This window comes from Danio rerio, chromosome 1 (assembly GCF_049306965.1).
Source record: "Danio rerio strain Tuebingen ecotype United States chromosome 1, GRCz12tu, whole genome shotgun sequence".
In the NCBI taxonomy this organism is placed as follows: Eukaryota; Metazoa; Chordata; class Actinopteri; order Cypriniformes; family Danionidae; genus Danio; species Danio rerio.
In genome coordinates this window covers 1,645,398-1,665,730 of record NC_133176.1, presented here as the reverse complement: position 1 = coordinate 1,665,730, position 20,333 = coordinate 1,645,398, and the positions used below count along the sequence as shown (strand labels likewise).

At 37.1% G+C, this 20,333-nt stretch overlaps 1 protein-coding gene and 2 long non-coding RNA genes across 18 annotated transcripts in view; 1 reads left to right on the top strand and 2 right to left on the bottom strand.

Annotated features, from left to right (window-relative positions):
* Positions 1-20,333, top strand: part of zgc:152904 — a 404,441-nt gene that overhangs the window by 176,459 nt on the left and 207,649 nt on the right.
* On the bottom strand, positions 11,212-12,271 carry LOC137495379 (uncharacterized). The gene is made up of 3 exons (XR_011015220.2): positions 12,133-12,271; positions 11,924-12,027; positions 11,212-11,349 (listed from the first exon to the last, which is right to left on the bottom strand). It is a non-coding gene; the product is annotated as an uncharacterized lncRNA (long non-coding RNA).
* LOC141384273 (uncharacterized) lies at positions 12,575-13,625 on the bottom strand. The gene is made up of 3 exons (XR_012405337.1): positions 13,530-13,625; positions 13,211-13,238; positions 12,575-12,635 (listed from the first exon to the last, which is right to left on the bottom strand). It is a non-coding gene; the product is annotated as an uncharacterized lncRNA (long non-coding RNA).

Below are 20,333 nucleotides of genomic sequence, written 5' to 3'. Positions count from 1 at the left end.
ATCATCCATAATTGATGGTTGAGCTAGTACCTGCGTTCTGTATTTGGACGTTTTTGGTAGCATAACTACCAAATTTAGGCTTGAGAGTTTGAGCTTTTTGTCTTTGGGGTGCTCTGGGAGATAATAATGAAGATGGAGATGTAATGGCGGAGACTCATTGATTCAGAATCAGGTAAAGGCTGATAAGGAGACGCTTGTGATAAGAGAACAGACACCGAGGACACTTCAAAGACGCTTGAGGATCCAGATTCCCATGATGCATTGCTTTCAACCAAACAACAGATGATCTTCAATGCTTCATTACTTTTTCACAACAGAATTGGTCTGATAATGGAAACACGGTCGTTCCAGAGCTGGCAGAGGCCTTTATATGTGCTTTAAATCTTTGATATGTGGCACACTGGAGCAAATCCAATTACATTCTCATCTAATTAAACTCACACATGTGCTGAAATATTGACGGTGCTGGTGTCGGTGTAATAGCCATGACCGCTCGACGTTAATGCCGCTTGTTTCCGAGATTCACTTCTGATTTGCTTGCGGATGCTGATGCTTAGACTGCACGTCTGCTTTTATAACAGTTATTGATTGCCTACGAATGCCCTAAATTAATGCATGAAAGCTGTTAGATTTAGTAAAGCTATTAGACGGATAGGTCGACTTCAATGAAAATTGTTTATTCACCCTTCAACCTTTCTGAGTTTATTTATTCTGTCGAACACAAAAGAAGATGTTTTGAAGAATGCTGGTTGCTGGGATCCATTGACTTGCAGTATTTATTCCTGCTATGGAGATTAATTGATGCCAGCAATCAATATTTGTAAAATATCATCTTTGTGTTCAACTGAAGGAAGAAACTTATTAAAGTTCCCATAAAATAAAACCACATGAGGATGAATAAATTATAAAATGTGAGTAAATGATTGTCAAGAAGCTCAGATTTTAAGGTATTTTTAACTGGATTTGTGTTTCTGTAGCACAGTGCATTACATTTATTATAACATTACATTTACATAACATTATATTTGTCTTTTAATTGCACTGAAAATGTAAATAATTCCTTTGTAATTGAATGTATATTTGTTTAAGATCGTATTTGAGGTGAATATAAATTTAATATTCCCTTGTCAGATTTGTAGGTTATATTTAAACGAAATTTAAAACATATTTTTAACAATCAATATATTTAGAATTCATGTTTGCATGGGTTATTTTTTTTTTAATTCTTATAACTTTTGCGTCCTCTATTGCATTTGTTATTTTGCATTTGCTAATTGCATATATAGAGTATTTGTCAATATTCACATATGTCAAGTTTAATTCAAGTTTTGCAAGCAGTTTAAATGTGTTTTATTCAGTTTTTTTATATGATGTAAATAAATATTATCTTTCTCCAGATACTAGGCAGGCAGACAGACAGACAAATAGACAGACAGACAGACAGATAGATAGATAGACAGACAGACAGACAGACAAACAGAGAGATGATAGAAAGATAGATAGATAGATAGATAGATAGATAGATAGATAGATAGATAGATAGATAGATAGATAGATAGATAGATAGATAGATAGATAGATAGATAGATAGATAGATAGATAGATAGATAGATAGATAGATAGATAGATAGACAGACAGACAGACAAACAGACAGACAGATGGATAGTTTTAGTCACATTTTATTGAAAAAATATAATTCTCATATTAATAAATCATTAATTATGACTTTTGCCACAATAAACGTATTATTTAATGCTTCAAACAATATATATGTAACCCACCGGACCTCGTCTGAGCTGGGATCGATCTTTGATTCTTTGCATGGGAGTCAGTTGCTCTAACTAGTAGGATTAAGACCATGACCTCGAGCATCTGCACCTTTAGAAGTCAGAGGAGTGAGGTTTACTTGCATACCACTTCGCTTGCCGGCCTCCTTTACATGTATATTTATTTTATAGTATGCAGAGCTCTGCTGTGACATGTGAATTTCCCTTTGGTATGAACTGTGCCTTCACATAAAGCAGCGAGAGCATCAAATGTGCTGTTTGCCTTCCTGCTCCGCTGGCAAGAGCGTCAAAATTCATTGATCTCGTATTTAAAGTGGCCGTAAAGCACTTACATTCCCGCATAAATAACATGCTTTCTAGCATGAAAATGTTGCACACTTTTAATCAAATTCAGATGACAATGGAAGATAGTTTCTGCGTGTGGTGTAGCTTTGCTATATTTATAACATCAATGCACATCAGTCTCTCGACAGTTACTTTTTTAATGTATGTCCCTGCAAGAAAACAACATAAATAATCGAAAATTCGGCGATCGCAATAATCAAACCCTTGGGAACAGATGTGGTAGGAACCAAAGTTCACAGTGACTGTGTTCTCTGGACTCCTCATAAGCGGTGGACTTCTACATTTTGATTGCTTGCCGTCAAACCACATCATAGCTCATTACCATAAAGTTGACTTGATTTCAACTCTCCTCAACACCCACACCGCCTAAGATGCACCTTTCCGCGTATCGCCGCCAGCTCTCATTGAAAATGATTGACTTCCGGCTATTTTAACGCTCTCGCTGCTTTTGGTGTAAACACACACAGTAATAAAGTCTATACTAATGATTCTAGTTATTAAATTGTAGTTGGGTTTAGTTATTGGTATGATTAGGGATGTAGAATAATGAACAGCCAATATTTTAATAGTAGCCAGGTGATAATCTCATTATTAATAGTGAGATATTAATTATTCATTTGTTATTAGACAACAAAAAATACTTGAGCATGTCTTTGCATGTTATTGAAAGAAATAATCAGCATTAGGATTGGCGCGCTATGAGAATGAGTGGGGAATCATTTTGTGAGCATATGGAGGAGGATGGCAAACATCATCCCGTGCAGATCTCTAGATGCAGCAGAAACATACGGCGGCTAACGGGAGGCTTTCAGCGCTCTGAGACATCGCCATCCCCTCGAGTCTACATGACTGCAGATGGAGAAAAAAAAAAAACGGGAAAACTCTTATGCATTTGAGAGAATAAAATCCTCCTGCGCTGCATCGCCACAGGCTTGAATGGAATCACTTAGCCTCTCAAAAACCTCACAAATGGCCATTAATTCATCAATAATGCACAGCGGCTCAGTCAAAGCCTTTTCTTTCAGGTAACATCTTACATGCCGATATTTCAAGCAGGAGATTTGGCCGTGTCGCTTTCTGTATCGCTGATCTCATGTCAGTTGTCATTGATTTCTTGGGCTCTGTCCCAGATAGTGTGCAGTATTAGAACACTACTCTTATTGTTTTAGCTGTATGTGTTTGGAAAGGTTAGATTATAAAGGATTCAGTCACTGTTTTCATTTATTAATCTAAATTTGTTATTTAATTAAAATATTTAGTATAATTTTATTTATTTGATTATTTTTATTTAGTATATTCTGTCTTTCTACACTGAAAAAAAGTGTTGCATGCAGAACTGTTGCAAACAATTTATTTGTGTTGAATTTAACCAAACAAATTAAGTTTAATAATGTTCAGCTTAATTTGTTTGTTTAAATTAAGCTCAAGTAAATAGTTTACAACCACTTAACATAAAAAAAAAATTGAGTAAATCCAAGAAGTCATCTTTGAATTATTTCTTTTTTTAGTGTATGTTGTTGGAAATGTTGTAGGAGCTATAAATCAGAAGGCTCGACCTCCTTTTGTAGACTTTGCTTCTCTGGGTACTACCAGAAGTCGTCTTAAAGAGGCACATGGAGCGAGACAGAAGGTTGGTTAGATAAACAGGAGCTCGATTATTTAAAGCTTTATAGGTACGAAGCAATATTTTATAATCAATATGGAACTCAACAGGCTGCCAGTGTAAGGAGGATAACATTAGGGTGATATTATCATATTTTCTAGACCTGGTAAGAACTCTAGCAGCTGCATTTTGTACTAGCTAAAGTTTGTTAATAGAGGATGCTGGGCAGCCAGCAAACAGAGCATTACAGTAATCCAGCCTAGAAGTCATAAAAGCATGGACTAGCTTTTCTGCATCTGAGATAGAGTTGAACATTAAATACTCAAAATCGCAGGTTTATATGTCTTCTCTCTTATATGACTTAACCTGCAATTCTGACACTGAGTGGTGGTTGTCCGTTGTGAAAATTAGGCAAAATGAGCATCCCTAATGTGCATTGTGAACTTCTAAATGTGTAGAATACTGAATTTTATACCTCATAACACAATGTACTCAAATCAACCTTTCAATTCCAGTATTACAACTGTGTCTGAATTGCGTGTATTTGTATGTATTTATGTAAATGCAATAATTTGTTTACCTTCATGCATTGGCAGAAGTGTTTAACCAAAGCCACTGAAGGTAAACATTCGATCTGTTCATGCATTTGAAAAATATGAAAATTGTGCTTAACTTTTAGTGGTCTGATCAAACAATGAGTAAAAAAAGATTTTTATTTTTATTAAATTTTTTACAGAATACAATATAACATGAATAAAAGGGAAAATGGGTTTCAGATATTACTCAAATTAAATATGACTATATGTAATATTGTGTGATAATATGAATAGTTTTACACGCTGTATATGGTTTCAAATACAGTACTATTACAGTGAAACACTAGGCATACTGTGCGCTATGCAAACTTGTTGCAATTTAATTAATTATTAATTATTTGTGCATACAATGCATGTAATAATAACACTTTTATCTCTCAATTCTGTTTTATTTTGCAGTTTCATATTGTCAGAATTGCAGTATAAGTCCTTTTTTTTTCTCACAACTCTTTTCTATATCTCCAACTCTTGACAAATGAAGTCTGAACTGAGAGAAGGCATATACGCCTGCAATTTTGAGGATTAATGTTGCAATTCTAAAGGAAAAAAGAGACAATTTTGTCTGTTTTCTGTGTAGTAATGTCTAAGAAAGAAGTCATAAGAGCCACTAAAATGTCTGAATTGCAAGATAACTTATAAACTTCAAATTATGAGGAATAAGGCTGAAATTCTTTCCATTTATTCATTTTCCTTCGGTCACCACAGCGGAATGAACCACCAACTATTTCAACATTTATTTATCACAGCGGATGTCCTTACAGCTGCAATCCAGTACTGGGAAACTCAAATTCACACACACACACATACACACACACACACACACACACACACACACACACACACACACACACACACACACACACACACACATTTATACACTACGGCCAATTTAATTCACCCAATTCCCCTATAGCGCATGTGTTGCACAGGGAGAACATGCAAACTCCACGCACATAAACACCAGCTGACCCAGCCTGGACTCAAACCAGCGACCTCCTTGCTGTGAGATGACAGTGCTAACCACTGAGCCACCGTGCCGCTCTGCTGACTTTTCAAAAAAACATTCAGAAAATACTTTACTAGCACTTTTTTATACCTTGGCAAAAACAGGTTTTGATAGTAAATTGCAGAGTATGCAGTCAATAGCAGGCCAGTGGTTGATTGTGAACACAGCCTGTGGTGTTTTGTGAGATTTCGGCAGGAGCGGTGGGTTTTCAGGCAGTGAAAAAGGGCAGTTTTTAGCGGTGCACTCGCGGTCAGCTAGTATTAATGTGTTGAGGGCTGCAGTTGTGATCTTTTGTTCTGGCTGTGCTGAGAGAGATTACAGCTGAAGAGAAGATTTTTCCTGTCGTTTAAAGAGAATAGGAGATAAATGGGGAAGATCAGCTCGAGCTGGAGCCTTTTACCTCTTTTCGGGGAGCCGCTTTGTGTAGCGTTCATCCAAAGTGAGATTCGTCCCTGGAGATAAGGAAATGGGACGAACCACACAGAGTCTGTGAGGAGCTTTACATCACCTGAGACTCTTGTGGTAATTGCCACTTTTGGGTTTTTTTATTGGGAGAGGAAAAACTTAAAGCTGAAAATCAAAAAATGGATCTCAACACGCCGATATCTGCAATATCTGACAGCTGTCCATGTGCTTACTATCATACAAATCACAACCACACAAAACATACATAGGCTTATCTTCTAACCATCCAGAACACCCTAGCAATAACAAAGAACTACCTAATAACAATTGAGCGACCACCCAAAACACCCTAGCAACTACTTAACAATCCAGAGCACCCTAGCAACTACCAAGAACTCCCTAACAACAACTTAGCAACTACCCAAAACACCCTAGCAACTACTTAACAATCCAGAGCACCCTAGCAACTACCAAGAACTCCCTAACAACAACTTAGCAACTACCCAAAACACCCTAGCAACTACTTAACAATCCAGAACACCCTAGCAACTACCAAGAACTCCCTAACAACAACTTAGCGACTACCCAAAACACCCTAGCAACTACTTAACAATCCAGAGCACCCTAGCAACTACTAAGAACTCCCTTACAACAACTTAGCAACTACCCAAAACACCCTAGCAACTACTTAACAATCCAGAGCACCCTAGCAACTATCAAGAACTCCCTAACAACAACTTAGCGACTACCCAAAACACCCTAGCAACTACTTAACAATCCAGAACACCCTAGCAACTACTTAATAGTCCAGAGCACCCTAGCAGCTACATGAAATGTCCAAGCAACAACTTAACAATTCAGAAAACCCTAGCAACCACACAAAAAGCCAAACAACAACTTAACAACACCAGTCACCCTATCAACTGCTTAATACAAAACACCCTAGCAACAACTTTACAATACAGAGCACCCTAAGAACTATGCAGAAATACCATTGGAACTACAAAAAAAAAACACCCTAGCAACTACTTGACAGCCCAGAACAGACTAGCAACGATACAGAACATCGTAGCAACTACACAGGACACCATAGCAACAACTTAACGATACCAATTACCCTAGCAACATTTATACAAAAACATCAAAGCAGCAATTTAACAATACAGAACACCCTAGCAACAACATAGAAACACAAAATAAATAACTTGACATGATAAAACACCCTAACAACTACACAAAACACCCTAGCAACAACTTAACAGCCAAGAACACCCTATCAAATGTACAGAACACCATAGCAACTACACAAGACACCCTAGCAACAATCTAACAATAGAGCAATAGAGAACACCTGAGCAACTACACAACATACCTTAGAAACTACACAAAACACCCTAGCAACTACACAGATCAACAACGTAACAATACAAAACACCCTTGCAACTTAACAATACAGAACACCCTAGCAACTACACAGAACACCCAATCAACAACATAACAAATTAGAACACCCTAGCAACTACTTAACAATCCAGAACGCCCTTGCAACTACACAGAACACCCAAATAAATCTAGTAACTACCCAAAGCTAAATAACAAGGTATTAACAACTACACAAAACCCCAAAGCAACTTCACGAAACACCCTAGAAACAGAACACCCTAGCAACTGCACAGAACACCCTAGCAACAATACAGTAGTGACTAGCAACTACTTAGTAAACCCCCCTCAGAAAAACACTGGCAACTGCTTGAAACCTGTGGAACACACAATGTATGTTGACTAAACAACCAATGAGAACACTCTAATAATTACCTAGCAACCATCTGGAACACCCTAGCGACTGCTTGTGTGTACTTGAAGGGAAAAATGTCAACAGAATTTCACATTGATAAAACATTGATAATATATATATATATATATATATATATATATATATATATATATATATATATATATATATATATATATATATTGAAATGATAACGCTAACATCTTTTAATAAATGAATAAATAAAATAATTAAAAAATAAACAAATTATTTTTAATACAATAAATAAAGAAAGAAATAAAGCAAGAAATAAAGAAAGAAAATAAATGAATAAATAAACAAACAATAAAATAAATAAGGGAAATAAATGAATAAATAAATAAACAATTAAATAAACAATTAAATTAATAAAAAAAGAAAGAAAGAAAATAAATAAATGAATAAATAAATAAACAAACCAACAATAAAATAAATAAATAGATAAATAAATAATTAAATAAACAATTAAATAAATAAAAAGAAAGAAAGAAAGAAAATAAATGAATAAATAAATAAACAAACCAACAATAAAAAATAAAAAAAAAAAAATAAATAAATAAATAAATAAACAAAAATAAATAAAAAATATGAAGGACTGATTGACCTGTACATGTTTATGATACATTATGGGATGCATTAGAGGAATGTGGAATGTGAACAGAAAAATAAAAGTCTGTAATAAGTCAAAGACAGAGGGAGAGAGAGATGGCTTGGAATAATGCTGTGAGATAAAGGAGGCAGTAGAGAGAAACTCAGGAATAAATAGTTAACATCCATTTTCCTGCTTCCAGCTTTCGGCACATCTTCATCCTCAGAGGTCTTCAGTTATTGATGGGCTGTCACACACTCCTGATAGCATCGGCACACAAACACACACTGTGGGCATGTTTCGGCTGATTCTCATCAGGGCTGCAGGATGCACACTAAAACACATATTTGCACACAAAACACGGCTGTTTATAAAGCTGAAAGCACACACGTCTGGACAAATGAGTCTGTTAGTAAAGGATATGGACACACCGGAAGCTTCGGGACTGACAATAGCATTTATTTATGGGTGTAAATCACACCATGTGTGTCTACAAGGCAGGAGGCTCCATTTATAAAGACATTAAACCATTCTAAATGTGAACGTCTCACAATGTCTGAAATGTTTTGTAAAAAGCTATTTATTAAACAAGTCCATACGCAATATTCCAAACTACATTAATCCTGATTTGTTAATCAAAGTATATCTTAGGGTGCTTTCACATCTGTGGTTCGCTTCATTTGGTCCGTACCAAGGGCAGCAAATAATACATTGTAGCATTTTTCTGCCGTCTTTGGGTCCTTTTCACACCTCGCAGATTGCTTTGGTCTGAACCAGTTGAAAAGAACCAAAATGCAGTCATGTGACAAAATCCTCATCTCTCATTGGCCAGATGTTATTAAACGTATTTCCTAAACCCTTTTTTTATTGGTCGGAATTCACGTGCGGGAAAATGCCAATGGAACTCCTACTAGTAATGTCGCTTTTTAATATGGAGGGACGACTGCGCTGACTAATTGTATCCCTGCTCATAGTATACTACCGTATTGATAGCGCTTCACTTTTTCTACATCCACACGGCTCCAGCATTCTTCTGTGGAGAGTAGAAGACCCAAAGCACACTGCCAAAATATCAATGGAGTGGCTTCACAACTCTGTGGATGTCCTTGAGTGGCCCTGCCAGAGCCCAGATCTAAATCCTATTGAACATCAACATTTTGAGATCTGAAAATGGCTGAACACCGTCTCTTCCCATCCAACCTGATGGAGCTTGAGAGGTACTGCAAAGAGGAATGGGCAAAAATCCACAAAGGCAGGTGTGCCAAGCTTGTGGCATCATATTCAAGTAGACTTGAGGCTGTAATCACTGCTAAAGGTGCATCAACAAAGCATTGAGCAAAGGCTGAGAATACTGATGTGGAAAAAGTGAAGCGCTGTGAATACCTTTTAGATGCACTGTATATAGTTTTCATATATCGCTTTAGACAATCTATGCATTTCGAGAATAAAGTGAGGCTGTGTAATGTTCTAATGAATTGCAAATTGCAAAGTTGAATCGCAAGTCACGTCAGAAGGAGGCGTTAATTAATTTAGCTAAACTGCGACATGGTCATCTTCCAGAAATATTACCAGTGATCCTTCAGGTAATGTTTTTTCCTCTCTCTCTCTATTTAAAACTGTTGGTAAAGCACTGTCAACAAATATTTTTTCTCCACACCCCATAAGATGGGACGACACATTATACGACAGCAGCTGGATTAGTCCAAAAAGGCTCAGTACTTTTTGCGGTCTGTGGGTCTGCTCCATGGTGTGTACAGTTAAAGTCAGAATTATTAGCCCCCCTCTATATTTTTCCCTTCAACTTCTGTTTAATAAAGAGAATGAAATTTCCCTAAAGCATACGCTGGCACAGGTGGATTTCATAATACTGGTTTACTTGATTGCTTTTTCCCCAAATCCACCGTGAAAACTAAACAATAAATACAAAATAAGTAAATACAAAACAAAACAAACAATTTTCTAACCAACCAAAATAATCTTAGGAAACATAAACAACTTATATCGGTGCTTTTGAAAACACTAATGGTTGGGTTTAGGGAAGGAGGTCAGTCAGTCAAGTGTACACAGCGACCTCTGGTGGAGTCACAAAAACTGCAAAAAGCATACCTCCTAGGACATATTTGCCGCTCTCATAAAATGTATATAGAGGTATGTTTTCAGAATGAGCCTGCACTGTAAAAAATTTGACCTTAAATTCACAGTAAATTACTGGCTAATAATTGCATTACTTTCACAGTAATTTACTGTATGTAAATTCACAGTAAATTACTGGCTAATAATTGCATTACTTTCACAGTAAATTACTGTATGTAAATTCACAGTAAATTATTGTGAGGTAGTTCACAGTAATTTACTGTGGTTTTGTCACATTAAATTATTGTGAAATTACAACCATATATTGTAACTTTACAGTAGATAATAAAGTCTGGTACTTCACAGTATTATCTTGTAGAATTAACTATATTTTACTGTGAATTTGCAATACGATTACTGTGATTTAGCAGTAGGTTGCAGTTTAAATACCTGATTTAACTGTAAAGTTACAGTTATATCCCGGAGTAGTGTAATTTAACAGTGTTGTGCTGTAAAATTTCAAAGCAAATTTAGGTCACACAAAAATGAAAATTCTATCTTGATTTACTCACCCTCAGGTTGTTCCAGCTCTGTTAAAATTGATTTTCTTTTTGTTAAACACAGGAATAAAAATATCAGATATTCCACTTTGTGTCCAAACAACCTGAGAATGCGTAAATGACGACAGAATCTTCATTTTTGGGTGATCTGAAAAGACTCTAAAATCAAAATAAAAACAAACACACATACATTTTACAGATTTATTTAACAGCTTAATGACATCTGTGTAAACATTTCAGAAAACTTTCAAAAGGTAAAGGTGAAGCCTCAAAAAATACTATAAGAACATATTAATAAAAAAATCTAAGATCATATGTAGCATACACATAAAAAGCAGTGCTTCAGAGTGCGCTCTCTCTCTCATTATATATATATATATATATATATATATATATATATACACTCACACACACACACACACACACACACACACATGAGAGAGAGACAAAACTTCATTGTCTATTCAAGGTCAATCATTTTCCTGATAATTTTACACACTTGCTGGTTGATGTGTCTTCTCTGCTTCTTTGACTTCGTCTGTCTTCCATCTCCAAACTGGTGCCCAAAAAGCACCTATAAGCAAAAGGGCAGACAAACAGTTAGCTTCATACAACACTACTGGGACACTACTGCTGCACTACAGAGGAAAATTACTGTTAGCTCAGTTTGAACATTCTGACAATACTGTAGCTAAGTCAAACTGCAATCATTTAAACAAAAACATCTGAAAAACATTTCCATCACAAACACACAATCAAGAACAGTCCAACAACAAATAGTGGTTTTAATGACCTAGGCAGAGCATTTTAAAACAGTTGATTTGATTTACACCTTCTGTTTACAGACTATAATCTAATGCTGGGTTCACACTTATTGTAAAGTTAACACATGCATCACAGTACTTGCTCTTGAATACTAGCAGGATGTTTCTTGCATCAAGCTAATTTTTCATGATTTGAATATTAGGAAAATTTTGCAAAAAAACTTGAAGTGATACACCACTTGTGTTGTATTCATTTCAATCAAGTTTTTTGCAAATATTCCAAATATTTTTTCCACGTTTTTTGACTTTCACTTAATTTGTGCTGCCCAGTAAAAATTCCCCACTATTTATGCATTTGCAATGACTTGTATGTAATCCACTCACCTGAATAGGTAACTTCACATATGGTATAAGAGCCCCATCCTTTTAAAGACAGCTTCCCCTCTGGTCTCCAGCACAGACAAACAAATTGAGTCTGCAACACGGCCCTTTATTACAGGGGGACAAGGGGAGTCATGACTTATGCTCCTATACATTCCTTGTTTAACCCCCCAAAACAAGCCCTCAGTTACAATATTTATTGTAGACATTACCTTAAATTCCAGAGTGCAAAAGGCATCTTCAGCATACTTCAGTTTCAGACCAGATCCAAAGTCAGTCGTTAAATCCAGGTGAGGTCCCATGAGCACTTGACCCTCCAAGGAATAAGACTGTTTGTTTGATGTTGTACTGCTGGGGAAAGAAAGACTAAATTAGAGATGTTTGTGAATAATTACATTTGTTTGTAGAAACAAAGTTGACATTCCATGCTCTGCCTACTAAAAACCAAGCAAACAAACACACATGCCCAGTAAAATTGCTAATAAAAATAAAAACTATAGTTTAAAAAAACTTTTGTCTAATATTTACTACGACTGGAGGTACTGGTGGAACTTCTGGAAGAAGAAAAAGTTTATACAAGAAACTGCTCACAACAAATCTGTGAAAAACCTGACATTTAAAAATCTAATAAAAATGAGGAAGGCATCAACATTACCTTTAATAATCAAGTTAGGGGTAATTGGTAGCATCAGTGTTTCAACATCAGTGGCTGTGGCTGCAAAAAAATATGAATATAATAAGAGTAGAATAAAGCAGGTCGCACACCAGAAGCGCCGCTCAGCGGCGCGCCGCGCAGCGCCATGTATTTTAGAATTCTAAACATAGGTTTCTATCAGGATACACACACCGGCGCCGCAAGTCGGCGGCGCCCGGCGACGGCTCAGGGCGCAGTTCATTTTTCAGCCGCGCCACAGAGCGCCATCTGATTAGTTTCATGTTAAATATCATTCGAATGTGCGCGTCTGGTGTGTGATACTTTAAACTGTCATGTACGCGCCGTGTCGCGGCGCCGAGCGGCGCTTCTGGTGTGCGACCTGCTTAAGACTCTCACACACACACACACACACACACACACACACACACACACACTGTATGTGTGTGTGTGTGTGTGTATATATATATACACATACAGTGTGTGTGTGCGTTAGGTTGATTATATATATATATATATATATATATATATATATATATATATATATATATATATATATATATATATATATATATATATATAGGTTTAGATTGTGATAATGAATTTAGGTTATTTGTGTGCTTAGAATTTACACTCACCTCACACTTCAGCTATTATCAGGTACACCTGAACACCAAAAAATAAAATGTACAGTTAGTGACAATATACAATTAGTTCTTATTAGTAAATGTTAGCAATGCATTAACACCAGTGAGATATATACAATATGTACTGTGTTAGTGTTAGTTTAAAAGAATACAACTGAATTGTATTATAAGCCTCATACAACAGTTAAGACTTGTTTCATAATGAGTTTGGTTTATTTAACTAACTTAACGTTAACGTTACAGTGAACAAAATTAACGTAAATGATGGTGACTAACCGTAACGTTAACTTAAGTGAAGGCCAGAGCTTACCTTAACTTTAGTCATTATATCTTTACTTCAGTCTTGTACTGAAACAGAAAATGCAGTTAACAAGAAGTTAATTAAAGAAAATTCCCTTTCTTTTTTTCAGGAACTAACTTTAACGTTATGCTAATACCTCAGAAAACACTACAATCACCATCTGGCGTCGTTAATTTCTTGTTTAAAAAAGGCGCGCTTAACCCTGTACGTGCGAGTACAACTAGTACTTGGTAAATTCCTGTTAAATGACATGCACAATACAGAAATACACATACAACAATCATTTAACGGACAAAAGTCACATTTTAACACTTACCGAGGATGAATTCGTTGGGTGAAGAGACGACTGTCAGGTGGCTACAAACGCAGGCGTTTGTGGTGATGGCGCTTGCTTGCGGTCGAGTCGAGTCAGTTCTGTTCAATGAATCGGCTCCTTTAAGTGAACAGTAAAGAGTCGAATTCGCCTCAACCGATTCCTTTTTGTATAATATTGTAAGACGCAGACATATAATTCATTAATATTTCATCATATTGTTCGGTTCGTGTACTGCTTGTACACGAATTTCATGTTGATGAGTATGAGCTTATGAACACGTCTGATAAAATATCTGAATCTGATTCAATGTCACACGAGTCCTGAACCGAAGCAGTGCAAAAGTAATATATTGATTGAAATATAAAGTTAATTCTTTTCTTCGCCATTCAAAATATTACATATCTCTGACTTTAACAATAAGAATAAAGTTCGTTTGGAGTGTATTGAGAATTCTTATTTTTTCCTCCCAGGATTTACTTCGCACCAAGCTGCATCAAGCTGTAATGGTGGATGAGAAGGCACATAATATTATAAATATTGCTTTTAATATGTAATGAAATAAAGTTTTAACACCTTTTCATGCGAGAATGTAGTTCTTCAAAACTCAAATCTGTGGATTGTTTGTAAAGATCGTGTGTAATTTTAAGTGTGTTTTGCCGGTAGCGGATATCTATGACCTCCAGGCGGTAACGGCGCTCATTACTCATGTATCCGCCGAGAGGCGCCTGTCTTCAGGCTAGACATTGGGACAATTGCCCCGTCTTCGATGGCTTTATATGCGTCAGAAAATGAAGTTTTAACTGTTCTTCATGCTAGAATGTAGTTGTTTAAAACTCTAATATGTGGTTTATTTATATAGATTAAAAAAAAAAAAAAAAAAAAAAAAAAAAAAATATATATATATATATATATATATATATATATATATATATATATATATATATATATATATATATATATATATATATATATATATTATTCTGAGATTAGTATCCTCCAGGCGATGACAGGTGCCCAGTACTCATGAAACCATCTTTACCCTGACATTAAAATAATTGTTGCCTGTTTAACAGTCTTTGGTTTCATTAATTAATTATTTTTTATTCCAGTTTATCATGTTTTGGCTAAGCACACAGTTATGTTCATTAAATATTATTTCCTATTCTATGTTAACTGTATAAAATTAAATAAAGGTGCAGTACAACCAAAAAGATGTTGGTAACCAAATCGTTTTGGGGGCTATAACATTCTGTTATTTTTTAAATATCCAAAAAGTGCCAATACTAGCATAAAAGTTAATTTGTATTAATTTCTATGTTGAATGAAAAAAAAGGTTTAAATTTCTACTAACGAGCAAAAGATATAGCCCTTTTCACAGTAATTTGCTGTAATCATGCTACCTGCCGTAATTTCACAATAAAATTATGAATACAACATATTACTGTGAATTTTTCAGTTAAATATTGTGAAGGGATACTAATGTAATTTACTGTGAAAAATTACAGTAACTTGTTGTGAAAACCTGGAAATTTTTTACAGTGTGGGTTGAATTTATTTTCTCTTTGCCATGATGACAGCACAAAATATCAAACTAGATATGCTTCAAGACACTAGTATTCAGCTTAAAGTGACATTTTAAAGGCTTCACTAGGGTAATTAGGGTAAAGTTAGGGTAATTAGGCAAGTCATTGTATAACAGTGGTTTGTTCTGGAGACAATCCAACACTAATATTGCTGAAGGGGCGAATAATATTGACCTTAAAATGGGTTTATAACTATTAAAAGCTGCTTTTATTCTAGCCATAATAAAACAAATAAGACTTTCTCCAGAAGAAAAAACATTATTGGAAATATTGTAAACATTTTTTGAATCTGTACAACATTATTCGGGAAATAATTGACAAAGAAAATCACAAGAGGTTGAATAATTCTGACTGTTTTGCATTTTCAACTCTGTTTATCATCAGCTTTACAGTTCTAGTGCTCGTGTAAATGAGTCTACTGTAAATGTGGATAGAGTTTCATATTCACCCTGATTTTACTGTCAGTGATAGAGTACTGCGTTGGCTCTCAGATGAGGGCTTCATTCCAGACTAATTATGCAGCCCATGTTGATTTGCAGCGTGTCCATTGCCTGTTGAATTAAGGCCGTAATCACTGCCTTTAGACTTTCATTAGCTGAAGCCTCCAGGAGTGCATGTAAACCGCCTTAGCAGAAAACCGCCACTGTGCTTCACATAGCATTCATTTTCATTAGCTGGACCGCAGTGTAGTTTCTGCCCAGCGATCTGTTCTCACTGAATCAGCAGGAGGTTTAAAGGTCTAAGATCTTTATGTTCTCAATTTAATCGCATTTATTTGTGGGCAGCACTTTAAACGTCCTAAATATAGAGGTTGCGTAGGATCTTTTGTCTTGTAACCCTTGACCAGTGGTTCTTTTAATCACAGTTTCTCACCGGGTGTGCTTGCAGGAAAGTGTTTCTGTAGGAGAGGAAGTTTGTGCTAATAAATGCATTTCACACCTGGACAAAATGTGATTTGATTTTTTTAGTTTTTGCCACCTGCAGTTGTTTTTGCAATGGTCCCAGTACTGAGCCTTCTGGCACTCCATAACAAACTTGTGACTGATATACCTCCTCATTTACTGCTACAGATTCATAATGAGGAGATTTAAACCATGCCGGTGCATTCCCAGTATTAAATATTCAAGCCCATCCAGGAAAGTGTAGATAAATGGTTGCTAGGGTGTTTCATGTGGTATTTATGCATTTCCTGTGGCATTCATTTATATTGGAGGTTGCTTCTTGGCTGTTCAGTGTAGTTTCTAGGCTGTATGTACTGTGCAGGGGACAGTAAATCATTTCTAGTGTGCTTTGGGTAGTTACTTCATGACTGCTACAGTACACACTGGTTAGGGTATTATGGTTGTTATGCAGTTGTCGCTAGGGTGCTCTGAATGGTTGTTAGGTAGCTGCTAGGATGTTTTGGATGTTTGCTGTGCAGGTTCTAGGGTGTTCTAGGTAGTTGGTAGTGTGTTCCGGCCTGGAAGGTTGCTAGGTGGTTATTAGGATGTTTTGGATGGTTGCTATGCAGGTGCTAGTGCATTCTAAGTGGTTGCTAAGGTGTTCTGGATGGTTGCCAGGTAGTTGCTTGGATGTTGGATGTTTGCTGTACAGGTTGTAGGGTGTTCTAGGTAGTTGGTAGTGTGTTCTGGTCTGGAATGTTGCTAGGTAGTTATTAGGATGTTTTGGATGGTTGCTATGCAGGTGCTAGTGCATTCTAAGTGGTTGCTAAGGTGTTCTGGATGGTTACCAGGTAGTTGCTTGGATGTTGGATGTTTGCTGTACAGGTTGTAGGGTGTTCTAGGTAGTTGGTAGTGTGTTCCGGTCTGGAAGGTTGCTAGGTAGTTATTAGGATGTTTTGGATGGTTGCTATGCAGGTGCTAGTGCGTTCTAAGTGGTTGCTAAGGTGTTCTGGATGGTTACCAGGTAGTTGCTTGGATGTTGGATGTTTGCTGTACAGGTTCTATGGTGTTCTTGGTTGTTGCTAGTGTGTTCTGGTCTGGAATGTTGCTAGGTAGTTACTAGGATGTTTTGGATAGTTGCTATCCATGTGCTAGTGCATTCTAAGTGGTTGCTAAGGTGTTCTTGATAATTGCTAGGTAGTTGCACCAATGTTTTAGATGGTGCATTTTAGGCGGTGCTAGGGTGTTCTCTGTGCATGGTTATTAGGTAGTTACTAGGATGTTTTGGATGGTTGATATGCAGGTGCTAAGGCATTCTAAGGGTTTGCAAAAGTGTTCTGGATAGTTGCTAGGTAGTTGCACTGAAGTTTTGGAAGGTTGCTATGCTAGGGCATACTAGACGATTGCTAGTGTGTTCTGGATGGTTGCTAGGTAGTTGCTAGGATGCTTTGGATGGTTGCTATGCAGGTGCTAGGGCATTCTAGGTGGTTGCTAGGTAGTAACTAGGATGTTTTAGATGTTTGCTGTGAAGGTTCTATGGCGTTCTTGGTTGTTGCTTGGATATTCTGGTTTGCGTGGTTGCTAGGTAGTTATTGGGATGTTTTGGATGGTTGCTATGCAGGTGTTATGGCACTCTATGTGGTTGCTAGGTAGTAACTAGGATGTTTTGTATGGTTGCTGTGCAGGTTCTAAGGTGTTTTTGCTTGTTGCTAGTGTTCTGGTCTGGGTGGTTGCTAGGTAGTTGCTAGTATGTTTTGGATGTTTGCTGTGCAGGTTCTATGGTGTTCTTGGTTATTGCTTGAATATTCTGGTCTGGGTGGTTGCTTGGTAGTTACTAGGATGCTTTGGATGGTTGCTATGCAGGTGCTAGGGCATTCTAGGTTGTTGCTAGGGGGTTCTGTGTGGTTGCTAGGTAGTTGCTAGGATTTTTTGGATGTTTGCTATGCAGGTTCTATAGTGTTCTTGGTTGGTGCTAGGGTGTTCTGGTCTGGGTGGTTGCTAGGTAGTTACTAGGACGTTTTGAATGGTTGCTATGCAGGTGCTAGGGCATTCTAGGCTATTCTAAGTGGTAGCTACCATGTTCTGCACAGTTGCTAAGGCATTTTAAATGGTTGCTAGGGTGACTTTTTTAGGGCACTAATTCAAAATCTTTCTGTAGTTATGGCTGGGCTCTCTCAATTAATTTGTCCGGGTAAATTTGGCGAGAAACACACGAGACCCAAATGAGGTGTGATTGAAGTCTCTTTTAAGCCTCTGAAGTGGTAAAAGAGCAACCATCACATTCCTCACGGGTTTAGTCCAGCTCACCATTATTCAAAGTTGAAAAGGCTGCTGTAATTATATAGAGAACTTGTGCCGGTTCCCGAAAGACTGTCTGTCGCTGCTAATAGTGAAGACATGACGTGGGGCCGCAGAAGTAGTCTTTAAAGTCAGTGCAGATATACAGTGTGGAACACAGTGCATTATGGGTAGCTCAGGGAAGCAGATGGTGTGTGCAGTGGCAGTGTGAGATGATGACAGACCTTTGAGAGACTCCTCCGGCTCAGAGCGCATCTACAGGACGACATGCTGCTTCTCCCGCTAGTCCTCCTGCCAGACTGTATCGCTCCATGCCTGCGCCTTTTCAACTCATTTACGCACATACACACATTTGTTCTTTATACTGCCGTTTTTTACCCCCGAAACTCACTCAGTTTCACTGCAGTGTGCACACATACATCAACATCTTATTTTTTTTTCTGTTAGGATACTGTAGATATAAAATTACTGACAATTAATTTAACATTTTTCAATTCACCTTTATTTGTATAGCACTTTTAAAATGTAGATTGTGTCTAAGCAGCTTCACATTGAAGATCATAGTAAATGGAAACAGTGTAGATCAGTTTTCAGAGTTGAAGTTCAGTTCAGTTCAGTGTGCTTTAATAATCAATACTGAGAGTCCAAACACTGAAGAGCCAATCCATCGATGTGCAGCTCTACAGATCCCGAACCATGCAAGCTAGTGGCGACAGCAGCGAGAAACAAACTTCACCAATTGGTGAAAGTGAAGAATCAAAAATCCTGGAGAGAAACCAGAGTCAGTTGGGCACGGCCATTTCTCCTCTGGCCAACAGTCTTGTGCACTGCTACAGTCTAGGCACCGGAGGCTGGAGAATGCTGGACCTCAGCAAAGACTCGTCTGTCCCTGGAGTGTCACAGGAATCAGTCTCATGCTCTTCACTCCTCCATGACCACCACAGCAGCTGCTCGGGATACGGCCTGGTCCAGGATTATGGAAACCTTGGGATCATCTCGTTGCTGGTCTTGGATCACATCAGTGGCGCTGCATAGTCTCTGAGGGCCTCGGGATAAGTATCCCCAAGTGTTAATAGAGAATAAAGAGAATAATTAGCATAGATGCTGTTCATAGTTTATTTAAACGAGATGCAGAAACCTGTGTGGAGCACATTCATGCATCATACCGCTAAGTGATGCATTGAGTGTTTGCTTTACTACAAAGGTCTTTACTCTAGTTTTGAACTGAGAGAGTGTGTCTGAGCCTCGGACATTATCAGGAAGGCTATTCTAGAGTTTAGGAGCCATAAATGAGAAGGCTCGACCTCCTTTATTTGACTTTGTTGTTCGAGGTACTACCAGAAGCTCTGAGTTTTGAGATCTTAAAAAGCGGGTTGGACTGCAGCGAGACATGAGTAGGCCCACACGGAATCTACGTGCGCAGAATTCTGCAGATTTTTTGCCTCTTTCTAATTCAGTTTATTTACTTGAGTAAATGTGTAAATCTGAATTTATTCAGTTTTTATTCAGTAATTTATTACTTTTTATTTAATATATTAAGGTCTAAGTTATGATACTCCGCTGGATACTCCTAAAATAATTCCACAGAAATCTGCGGATTTTTACCAAAATTCTCCGCAGAAATTGCAAAAAATGTCCGCAGATTCCGTCTGGCCCTGGACATGAGGTTGGTTAGATTAACAGGAGCTAGATTATTTAAAGCTTTAAAGGTAAGAAGCAATATTTTATCATCAAA